The following is a 12,708-nucleotide window of genomic DNA, read 5'->3' on the forward strand; positions in this document are numbered from 1 at the left end:
ATGGTCACTCCAAGTGGCGAGAAAGAATACCCTTTAAGATATAGTCTTATAGGTTGGACAAGTGGTGGACCTTAACACCCAGATCTTCTTAATATAATGACATAGAGCGGAAAAGTGGTGAATCTTGAGACCAAACCACTCATGTTCCTAGGCATAATCGGTTGGACAAGAGGTGGACCTTGAACGTAACCCCCCCATGTACGGAATATCGTGGGTTTAAGGTATTTCAATGGAGCGTAGCATCTTGGATACATGGTGCAGCTTGCTTCTCTTCATGTTTCAATGGAGGCTATCTTGGAAAAATGGTGGAGCATCCTTCTCTCCATGTTTCAATGGAGCCTAGCTTGGACAAGTGGTGGACCTTTGATTCTCTCTATGTTTCAATAGAGTTAGCTTGGACAAGTGGTGGACCTTCGCTTCTGTCTATGTTTCAATAGAGTTAGCTAGGACAAGTGGTGGACCTTGGAACCAAACCCCCATGTAAAACATATCATGGTCATTCCAAGTGGTGAGAAAGAATACCCTTTAATATATTGCCTTATAGGTTGGACAAGTGGTCGACCTTAACATCCATATATTCTTAATATAATGACATAGTGTGGAAAAGTGGTGAATCTTGAGACCAAACCACTCATGCTACTAAGGATAATAGGTTGGACAAGTGGTGGACCTTGAATGTAAACCCCCCATGTACGAAATATCGTGGGCTTAAGGTATTTCAATGGAGTCTAGAATCTTAGAGACATGGTGCCTCTTGCTTCTCTTCATGTTTCAATGGAGCCTATCTTGGACAAATGGTGGAGTATCCTTCTCTCCATGTTTCAATGGAGCCTAGCTTGGACAACTGGTGGACCTTTGCTTCTCTCTATGTTTCAATAGAGTTATCTTGCACAAGTTGTGGACCTTGGAAGAAATCCCCCATGTAAAACCTATCATGGTCACTCCAAGTGGCGAGAAATAATACCCTTTAAGATATAGCCTTATAGGTTGGACAAGTGGTCGACCTTAACACCCAGATCTTCTTAATATAATGACATAGAGTGGAAAAGTGGTGAATCTTGAGACCAAACCACTCATGCTACTAATGATAATAGGTTGGACAAGTCGTGGACCTTGAATGTAAACCCCCCATGTATGAAATATTGTGGGTTTAAGGTATTTCAATGGAGTTTAGCATCTTAGAGACATGGTGCAGCTTGCTTCTCTTCATGTTTCAATGAAGCCTATCTTGGACAAATGGTGGAGCATCCTTCTTTCCATGTTTCAATGAAGCCTAGCTTGGACAAGTGGTGGACCTTTGATTCTCTCCATGTTTCAAAAGCGTTAGCTTGGACATGTGGTAAACCTTAGAACCAAACCCCCATGTAAAACCTATCACGGTCCCTCCAAGTGGTGAGAAAGAATAACCTTTAAGATATAGCCTTATAGGCTGGACAAGTGGTGCACTTTAACACCCATATATTGTTAATATAATGACATAGAGTGGAAAAGTGGTGAATCTTGAGACTTAACCACTCATGCTACTAGCGATGATAGGTTGGACAAGTGGTGGACCTTGAATAGAAAGCTGCCATGTGCGAAATATCGTGGGTTTCAGGTATTTCAATGGAGCCTACAATCTTGGATACATGGTGCAACTTGCTTCTCTTCATGTTTCAATGGAGGTTATCTTGTAAAAATGGTGGATCATCCTTCTCTCCATGTTTGAATGGAGCATAGCTTGGACAAGTGGTGGTCCTTTGATTCTCTCCATGTTTCAATAGCGTTAGCTTGGACACGTGGTAGACCTTAGAACCAAACCCCCATGTAAAACCTATCACGGTCCCTCAAAGTGGTGAGAAATAATAACCTTTAAGATATAGCCTTATAGGTTGGAGAAGTGGTCAACCTTAACACCCATATATTCTTAATATAATGACATAGTGTGGAAAAGTGGTGAATCTTGAGACCAAACCACTCATGCTACTAAGGATAATAGGTTGGACAAGTGGTGAACCTTGAATGTAAACCCCCCATGTACGAAATATCGTGGGTTTAAGGTATTTCAATGGAGTCTAGCATCTTAGAGACATGGTGCATCTTGCTTCTCTTCATGTTTCAATGGAGCCTATCTTGCACACATGGTGGAGCATCCTTCTCTCCATGTTTCAATGGAGCCTAGCTTGGACAAATGGTGGACCTTTGCTTCTCTCTATGTTTTGTGGATTTCACTAACTTCACAAAATTGCAATGTGCCTTTCATGCCATGGGAGATAATCTGAGCTACCATTGTTGTGGTGCATTGCATCACTTTCCATCAGCTCCTTGCAAAGGAGCAATTCAATTCCTAACAGTTATTGCCTTCTTAGGACAAGGCAATGCATTTGAAGACCTGAGAAGAAGATTAGAGAAACATCCCATGCCAAATGATTGTTCTCTTCTGCAAGTAGCAGATAAAGATATGTCAGATTTGCAATATTTGGAGGCCAAAAAAAGAGCTTTTGTCAATTACTACATTCGTACATATTGTTTTGAAGACTGCAAGCTTGTTGATGTTTTTGGTGATGACTCCTTGGTTGCACAAGAAGGAATACAATAGAAAAAAGAAGTTATATGCTTAGTTGACAGTGTGGAGGAGGGAAAAAACGTGGAGGCCAGGCTGCTAGACTTTGTTAAGTCTCATGAAGATATAGAAAAATGGGCTCGACTTCAACAATCCACTTTGCAATCAGATGACACTGTGCCTATTACGAAGGAGTGCTCTCCACGAAGAGAAGAAGAAGAACAACAATAACATCCTCTATCAATGGAGGACTTTTTGGAAATGGAGACATGTATGTTTGGAGCTTCTTGTGCATTTTAGTGTTTCTTGTTTTGCTGATTTGATACTCTTAATGTTAGATTTTGCTAAATTTGATACTCTTAAATGTTAGATTTGATCCTCTTGATTTTAGTGTTTCTTGTTTTGTTGATTTGATACTCTTAAATGTTAGATTTGATACTCTTGATTGAGTTTGTATTTTTTATCTGAAGCATTCAAAGTTTGAATGTAAATAGTAAATTACTTGAGTTTTTGAATGGTGGATCTTTAGACTAAACCTATAACATTTATTACTCACGTGACGAAGAGTTAACTACTTAAGAGCTTGAACTCAATAAGTTTTGGACCTTTTATCAATACCCCCTTGATATGATACATTAGATCCTAGCATGGTTAAATGGTGATGCTTCATAAATTGAACCTAGCTTTGACAGGTGTTGGAGCCTAAATTTAAACTAACCTTGCTAGAAGGGAGCATATGTTTGAACTTTGAGAACTAGCATAAGTAATCAATTAGAGCATAGATTAGACATGTGGCGGTGGCCTTAGAGACCAAAATCTTAATGAGCTTGGAAAGGTATTTAAGTATTGCAATTTACTTAGTTTTAGTACTCACTTAAGGTATAGCTTGACAAAAGGTGGACCTTACATGGATCCTAATTTCAAGAGGTGTGGTAGACCTTCAAACCAAGCTCATATAGCTTGGACATGTGGTGGACCTTGCATGGAGACTAGTTTAGACAAGTGTGGTACACCTTGTAACCAAAACCCATTTGTTACATTAGCTTGGACAAGTGGTGGACCTTGCTTTTATGTTTCAATGGAGCATATTTTGGACAGGTGGTAGACCTTGTTTCTCTCCATGCTTCAATGGAGAGAAACATTAGCTTGGACAAGCGGTGAACCTTGCTTTTATGTTTTAAAGGAGCATATTTTGGACAAGTGGTAGACATTGTTTCTCTCCATTCTTCAATGGAACCCACCTTAGACAAGTGAAGTACCTTGAAACCAAATCCCAATAATACAACATATTAAATAGGTTGGAAAATTGGTGGGATATGAAACCTTTCATGATAGAGCATAGTATAGGTGAAAATGTCGTGGTCCTTATATCAATTACCCATGCATAGCTTGGACAAGTGGTGGACCTTGATTCTCTCTATGTTTCAATGGATCCTATCTTTGACTAGAAATATATCTTACTTATTTCCATGCTTCAATGGATTCTATCTTGGATAAGGAGTGGACATTCAAACAAACCTCCACAGCATAGCATATATTGACAATTCGGGTTCTATAGAGATTTTCTTTCCTATTTGGGAGAGTTGGTAGACCTTTCTTCTCCATCCTTCAATGGATCTCAGGTTGGACATGCGGAGCTGGCGAAGTGGTCAATCTTAAAATGAAACCTCCCATGCTACAACCCATCATAGATCGTATATGTAGTGGACCTTGAAACTCTTTTATGTCCCTAGCTTAGAGAAGCATTGCACCCTTGATTATCTCCATACATGAAGGCAAGGTTGGACAAGTGGTGGAACTTCAAACCAAAATCTCTATGCAATAATACGCAAGTGGTGGAGCTTGTTTTCTCCATGCTCCAATGGATCCTAGCTTAGACAAACACTGGAGCTTGATTCTCACCATGTTTCAATGGATCCTAGCTTAGAAAAGTGGTGGAGCTTTGCTTCTCTCCATGTTCCAATGGACGATAGCTTAGACAAGTGGTGGACCTTGAAAAACACCCCCCGTATACAACATATTATGGGTTTTTCATGTTTCAATGGCACCTATCTTGGAAAAATGGTAGAGCTTGCTTCTCTTCATGTTTCAATGGATCCTATCTGAGCCAAGTGGTGGACCTTGAAACAAGAACACCGCCCCCCCATGTACAATGTATCATGGGTTTTGAAAGCACTAGGAGAATATAATAGCTTTGATAAGTGGTGGACGTTGCTTTGATAAGTTGTGGACCTTGCTTTGATAAGTGGTGGACCTTGCTTTGATAAGTGTTGAACCTTGTGTCAATGCTCCATTGGACAAGTGGTGGACCTTGGTTCTCTCTATGCTTTAAATGGGCAATAGATTGGAGACACAATGGGCCTTTTTTTTCAATGGTTTTATTTTTTTGGAAACCTTGGAGGCACTATCTAAGAGGCACTTTAATTCTTCCATACAATGGACCTATTGGACTATAAAATAATGATATCTTTCTTTGATCTTGTCATTTTTTTATGAATAATATTTTCTTCTTTTTGCAGACACAAAGGGATTAAGTGATATAAAAACTAGATGTATTTCACACTATGATTGGCATGAAGATCCTTTTGGGACACCAACTTTTCCTATTCCCAAATATGTAATTTTCCATATTAACGGTGTGGATTTTAAAGTGGGACTTTCATGTATTCAAGGAGCTGGTTATGGGCTATTTGTGCATACTACCCTGGAAAGTGGTGTGACTATTTTAAACTATGGAGGGAATAAGTATAGATTTAAAGACTGGAAAAAGATATGCAAAATATTTCCAAGAGCTTATAAATATTCTCTTCTAGAGGATCCAAACATAGAAGAAGAGGAAGATCAATCATACATTATTGGTTGTGTAGAAGAAGGAAACGTGTCGGGCTATCTAAATAGTTCTCACAGTACAAATGTCTGTCCCAACGTACGCTATACATTTGATCCAAATTTTTCACCTTGGCATAAATGCACCTCTTCACATATCAAGACAGAAGAATATGGCCATGTATGCATTGAGACTATTTGTCAAGTTGAAGCAGGAGAAGAGTTGTTTTGCTGACTATGACTTTACTTGACATTGTAAAGTATTGTACATGGATGGAAATCTCAAGTACATGCATCATCTTCATTTTTCATGGATGAAATCTCAAGTGAATGTAACATTTGATTATTGTTTAGTTTATGATCAACGAGAATCTAGAGTGCTCTTATGCTTTGTGTGTTGTCTAACTTATTTGATTACCTTGGCCATAGAATCTTGATTCTACTCTAAATTTGTGATAAATCTTACCAAAATTTAATCAATGTCTAGGTTGGACAAGTGGTGGGGTTTCAAACATTACTGTCTTAAACAAGTCGAGTTATCTTACTTGAATAAGTGGTGGCCTTTGAGTCCAAATCTAAGCCAAATCTCTAATTGTTTGCTTGTAGTCTAGGTTGGACATTTGGTGGACCTTGTATCCATGTTTCCTCAACAAGTTGTGGCTTTTAGTTTTCACTTTAAGTAATCATCTTTAATAAAGTGTAGGATGGAAAATGTTGAGTTAGTAGATTGTATTTTAGACAAGTGGTGTTTGGTGTACGAATGCTGAAAATGGTTGCAAGGATTCTAACAACGACTTTACCTTAAATAAATTTCTTACTAGGAGTTCTACATATAAATATGGTGAATAAAATTCTAGTGGTTTTGAGATACCATTTGTGTGTGTGTTTTCTTAGATTCACAAACTGGGATGGATAATGCTCCTATGGTTCAGTCAACAACTTTACAATCCATAGATTCTATGGTTTCTGAAGTGCCCAAGATGGATGATATTTCTATACTAGAGTCTAGTGTTGTGCAACTTGAGCAAGTTTGCAATAATGAGAACCAAGAAACAGATGCTTCAAAAATGCAACATACATCATAAGAGACTGAAAATTCCACTCATGAGCTATTGCCAATTGCTACCACTTCATGTAGTGTAGATGTTGAGAAATCCATGCTTACAATTATATTGGTTTTAAATGGTCTAGTGTTGAAACGTTCTCCTCAACCATCCTAACACCACAACTGAGTGCAAATGGATTCAAAAAGAAATATTATACTCAAGCCAGGTTGCATTCAATTCTTGAAGACTATTTTACAGAGGTTTAATGTTGCAATTTGGTTGACAGTCTACTAGGAATAATGTGTATCAAATCCTTGGAGCACTAAATAACTTAGCTGAGGATACATTGCCTTTCTTTGCAATTTGGCCGCAAGATGTTTGCTACACCGCTCAAACTCAAAAATTGTTTAGACTTGAGAATCCAAACGTTGAGGCAATGTTCAAGCCTCTAGCCGAAATTTCCATGGGGTTTGAATGTGATCCACAAAGAACAATGCTTATTGATGACTCTCCTTACAAGGGATGTATTTCACCAACAAACAATTGTATTTTTCCACCACAATTTGATGCTGAAACGATGGTTGACAATATGATCTTGGAGGAGCTACCACCATACTTGTTTCATCTTGATGAGAGAAGGGATGTGCATGATTTAATTGCTTCTAATCGTTATGGACAACCTATAGTGACAAATGATAGTGAATGTTGAGAGAGAAAGAGAGAGCACATGAATAGAACCCCAAAGTGTGTAGAATACACACATGAGATGATGTATATATAGAGGGGACCTGGGTGCCATATATAGAGAAGCCATATATTGAGTAGCTTCACACATAAGCTCAACATCCCCGCTCAAATAAGGGTCCCTAACTGTGGATGAAAAAACCCTTGGGGGATCAAGGGAAAAACCCACAGCTCTATATACACCCACCGTTATATTATAAAAATTATTAAATATACAAATGTTCATGAGGAGCTACATCACTCCTTTTACAATGAATATTTTATGAGGAGCTACATCACTCCTTTTACAATGAATGTTTTATGAGGAGTTACATTACTCCTATCCTATCAAATACAATAATGAATACAAAGGTTCAATAAAGAGGTGTAAACGCTATCGATTAGCTCGTAATCAGAAGTGTCTCCATGAATCTGCTATGTAGCTTGTCATCACTATCGTATCACCAAACATATCTTCATGTTGTCATCAATATGACATCACCAAACATATATTCATAAATCTTTTATTGTCACCATGTTTGTCTTCATAAAATCAATTCTTTGATGAATTCTACATAGATCATATACTTAAGAAAACATAGTCATGAAAATTATTAGCATCGTTAGTGAAATAATTTACGTTCACAATGCCATAAGAGATGGTTCGCGACGTCACTCTTTTGACGACATATATACGCACGAAAACATATGGTACATAGAGTATGAACGTAAAAGTACAAGATGCGTGATTACGTGATGCAAATGATATGTGTATATACTACATAAAACAACATTTATCAACATAGTGATCAATGAATATCATCAAAGTATTAACAAAACATCATCATTGTATCAATAAAAATGAATAAATTATCATGGTATGAACGAAAAGCATCATGATATCACCGAAAATCATTGTATCAACGAAACAACATGATGGCATCACCGAGAATAACCATGGTATCAATGAAACAACATCATGGTATCACCGAGAATAACCATGGTATCAACGAAACAACATCATGGTATCACCGAGAATAACCATGGTATCAACGAAACAGTATCATGGTATCAACAAAAATCACCATGAAATTAACGAAATACCATCATGGAATCACCGAGAATAACCATGGTATCAACGAAACATCATCATGGCATCACCGAGAATAACCATGGTATCAATGAAATATTATCATGGTATCAACAAAAATCACCATGACCAAAGTACTAACAAAACATCATCATGGTACCATCAAAATCACTATGGTATCAACGAGAAATTATCAATAGAACGACGAAACTATATCTCTAAAAGAATAATTATACGAGAACAATGAATGAGTATATCATATAACAAAAGATCATGTACCAACAGTAGCTCGATAGAATTTGGACGACCATCAACTGCTCGATGACTGAATCGGAACGATATGTAACTGGCTTCTGCAACAAAGTTACGTCAGTAACAAATATATGATTGATGAAGAAAAAATATAATCGAGAAGTTTTCAATTATGAAAAAAAAATCAAAAGCAAAAAATAAAATTTTACTTTTCAAACATATTCGCAGTCCAAGACGATAACCCAAAATCGGTGCAGAATTTAGAGAAACTTTCTTCTGCAAAGTTATAGACCACATCGATTACGATGGCTTAAGCAAATAGTTTCTCATCGATTCCGATGCCTGCAGTGGCTAGTTCCTTCTGCAAAGTTGTAGACCACATCGATTACAGTCCCTTGCACAGGTAGTTTTTGCAAAATCGTTTTCAATTATAGCAGAAAACTCAAAAACATAAAACGAAACTTGCTTTTCGGACATGTACGCAGTCCGTGAACGATAACTAAATATCGGCGCAGAATTTTAAAAAACTTCCTTCTGTAAAGTTGTAGACCACATCGATTCCTGTCCCTTGAAAGAGTAGTTTTTGCAAAATCGTTTTCAATCAGGAGAAAACTCAAAAACAAAAAGCGGAAGTTGCTTCTCAAGTATGTACGCAGTCCGCGAATGATAACTCAAAATCGGTGTAGAATTTGAAAAAACTTCCTTCTGCAAAGCTGTAGATCACATTGATTCCGGTCTCTGTAGCGGGTAGTTTCTGCAAATTCGTTTTCAATTAGCAGAAAAATCAAAAACAAAAAGCCAAAGTTTCTTTTCAGGTATGTACGCAGTCCGCGAATGATAATTCAAAATCGGTGTAGAATTTGAAAAAACTTCCTTCTGCAAATTTGTAGACCACATAGATTCCGTTCTCTTCCACGAGTAGTTTCTACAAAATCGTTTTCAATTAGCTGAGAAATCAAAAACAAAAAGCGGAAGTTGCTTTTCCGGCATGTACGCAGTCCGCGAACGATAACTCAAAATCAGTGAAGAATTTGAAAAAACTTCCTTCTGCAAAGTTGTAGACCACATCGATTCCGATCTTTTTGACGGTAGTTTCTGCAAAAGCGTTTTAAACTAGGAGAAAATTTGAAAACAAAAACGTACTGCTCTGATACCATGTTGAGAGAGAAAGAGAGAGCACATGAATAGAACGTCCCCAAAGTGTGTAGAATACACACATGAGATGATGTATATATAGAGGGGACCTAGGTGCCATATGTAGAGAAGCCATATATTGAGTAGCTTCACATAGAAGCTCAACAGTGAATACAAACAAATCATGGAGTATTGGAAGCAACAAAATGATGTTTGGTCAGCTAAGTGCTCTTTACAAGAAGAATACCACCTACAAAAGGTGACAAAGATGAAACTATCATTGAAGACGTAAGTGGCACAAGCTACCGCAATGAAATGAGAAGAGCCCAAATACAAGAGATCTTGAAAAACGAGCGTACACTCATTGAAAGCATGAAGGCATCACAATGGACCACTTTAGCTAGATAATCGGGTTCTAACAAAAAAGGAGTTTTGAAGGCAGCCACCGCAAAGGATTATATAAATAGGGTGAAAGCTCAAAACAATCTTTTAAGGCTGGATAGAAACCAACCCTAAGGTACTAGCGACATGTCATATATTCTTGATACACATGCTTGAACACTCATGTGCATGGTATCTAACAAATCTTTCTTTTTATTCCTTCCTGCAGGATCTTACAAAGGATATTACTAGATGGAGCTCAATCAATAGAGATTTTGATATTTTTGCTCAAAATAATGAAGCAATCACCTACATTTTTTGTTTATCAATTTCTTGAGAGACTTTCTTTTAATTTTAATCATCAAATGAAATGAAAAGTATCCTTCTTATTAAGATTGCTGATCTTTTTCTTGTTCAAAACTTTGAATTGTGATTTATAGTTTTGTTAGCATTAGATTGTGCTTTTTTAGTTTGAAAAAAACTGTCAAAGATCCAAGTCTTTTTGGCTTTACTTAAGTTATTAATTGTGAAAGATCCAAGTCTTTTTGCTTTACTTAAGTTATTGATTTTCTATGTAATAGTCCTTAAAACAATATCGGATGGCTTTCTTGCTCCCATGTCTCACATTGGTCTTTAGGTAAGACAAGTGGTGACCTTGAAAGTATGGTCTCATATATCGATCAAGTGAAGAGACATGAAGCTTAAATATCACTACTATGTATCTAGTGTTAAACTCCATTGACACAAAGATACTAGAGTGCCAAATTGCAGTCTAGTTTAAGTGAAAATCCATTTGAGCTAAGGTAAAACTTATACTGCCTCATTTGTCTAGGATTCTACCCCATCAAGGAAGTTAGAATCTAGCACAAACCAATTAAGACTCTTTGGAGCCTAGATAGACAATTCGTGAAACCTAAGAAACTTATTATTGAGTTCGAGTCTAGTTTAGATAAGAAAAAGATCTTCAAACCAGCACTTGACTTTCTTACTATTCAATATTCAAAGTCCCTTGAGGCTAACAAATTACATACCTACTTGTACCTAACTAATGAGTAAGTATATAGATCTAAGCAAGTATATATAATGAGTCTTCAAACTAATAATCCAAGGGAAGAGAGTAGCAAGGTCCACTACTTGTTCAAGATCAGCTCTAGACAACATAGAAAGATGCTAGTTCTACTAATTGTTTAATTATAGGCATGGAGAAATGATAGAAGGTTGACCACTTGCAATAAGGTACTTCCATACGTCGTGGAAAGTAGGCAGTTCATACATATCAAGCAAAAGGGAATCAGTAAGAGCAGAAAGAATATACCGACGAGATGCTTTATCACGTCGTTGCCAATCCGTATAGGCAACATTCCAATCTTCAAATATAGGTCCTTCAGTGATAAGCACGTTATCATTATCCGTATCAACAGGCTGAGACGGACAAACATGATTTCCAAGAACAACATCGGAGAGTTCATCGCCTTCAAGAATTAACAACATCTTTGCTTTCCAGCCTGGAAAACCTTGACCTTGGAAAGGAGGAACAGAACGCTGGCCAGAAGGAAAGCCGTTGACGAGAATATTCATAGCCATATCTTGTTGCGAGAAGACGTATAAGATAAGATCGCAGAATTTGCACACCATATATGGTGAAGGCCGCAATTGAGAATGAGAGAGATATGAGGACTGCATTCTGTCAACGATAAACGTAAGAAGGATGCTCAAGGAACGTCCAAAGATGTGAGAGACGTCACCCAAAAAAGGCAGGGTAAAGGAGACGTTAATAATAAAAGAGTCCTCAAAATAGAGTGGCGTGAGACGCAAGATTGACCGCCACAATAAGAATAGCAAAAAGCTAAATCTTCTCGAAAAAGTTAACGCCAAAATAAGAAAAACGATCGCGGACGCTTCACGAAGAAGTAGGACAAAGAAAGCTGCGTCAAGCTCAATTGCAGTAAAAATAGCATAACTTTCTCGTGCGAACTCCGATTGACGCAAACCTAGAACTCAAATCGAAGAGCTCAAGGAGACGAACAAGTTTTGGATGAAAAGTGCCATTGCGCTATGCTCCATCACGCTTTTCCCGTTTCTCTAAATTTTGAGCAGAACAGCAATAAAAATTGAGATGAAGTTCAGGGTGTCATCAACAAGAAAACGTAATCAACAATTAGATTGATTAGCAATAAACGCCACACAAAACACTAATCATATTCTTCTTAACACAAAACAACCACAGTTAACAAGAATCAATGCTCAAAAATAAAATTTGTAGCAATTTTTGAATCTTACATGCAAATCACATACACATACTGTTTTGTCACCATGAATTGAATCGACGCATGATCGTTACTGCTCGGATACCATGTTGAGATGTAGAGAGAAAGAGAGAGAGACGAGACAAGAGACACACCATATACGCTCCCAAAGACTGATTCATATTGAGGACAAGATACAAATATATAGGTGAGACCAAGTTGAGTAGAGTGAGCCATATATAGCTCCAACCACCTATTCTTACTTTACCATCAGAAAATACTATGGGAAAAGCATCAATAGCTCCGCCTCTTTAAGTTGGAGCAAAAAGCATTGATTCTTTATTTCTACTATTTCATTATCATCTCACACCCTAGCTAGATCCTATATCTACGGTAAACTCCAATATATATATATTCTATGTATTTTTCATATTTTTCTCATATTTCTTTTTAAATAGCTACTATGAG

This window comes from Adiantum capillus-veneris, chromosome 27 (genome assembly GCF_014529385.1).
Source record: "Adiantum capillus-veneris isolate H3 chromosome 27, ASM1452938v2, whole genome shotgun sequence".
NCBI lineage: Eukaryota > Viridiplantae > Streptophyta > Polypodiopsida > Polypodiales > Pteridaceae > Adiantum > Adiantum capillus-veneris.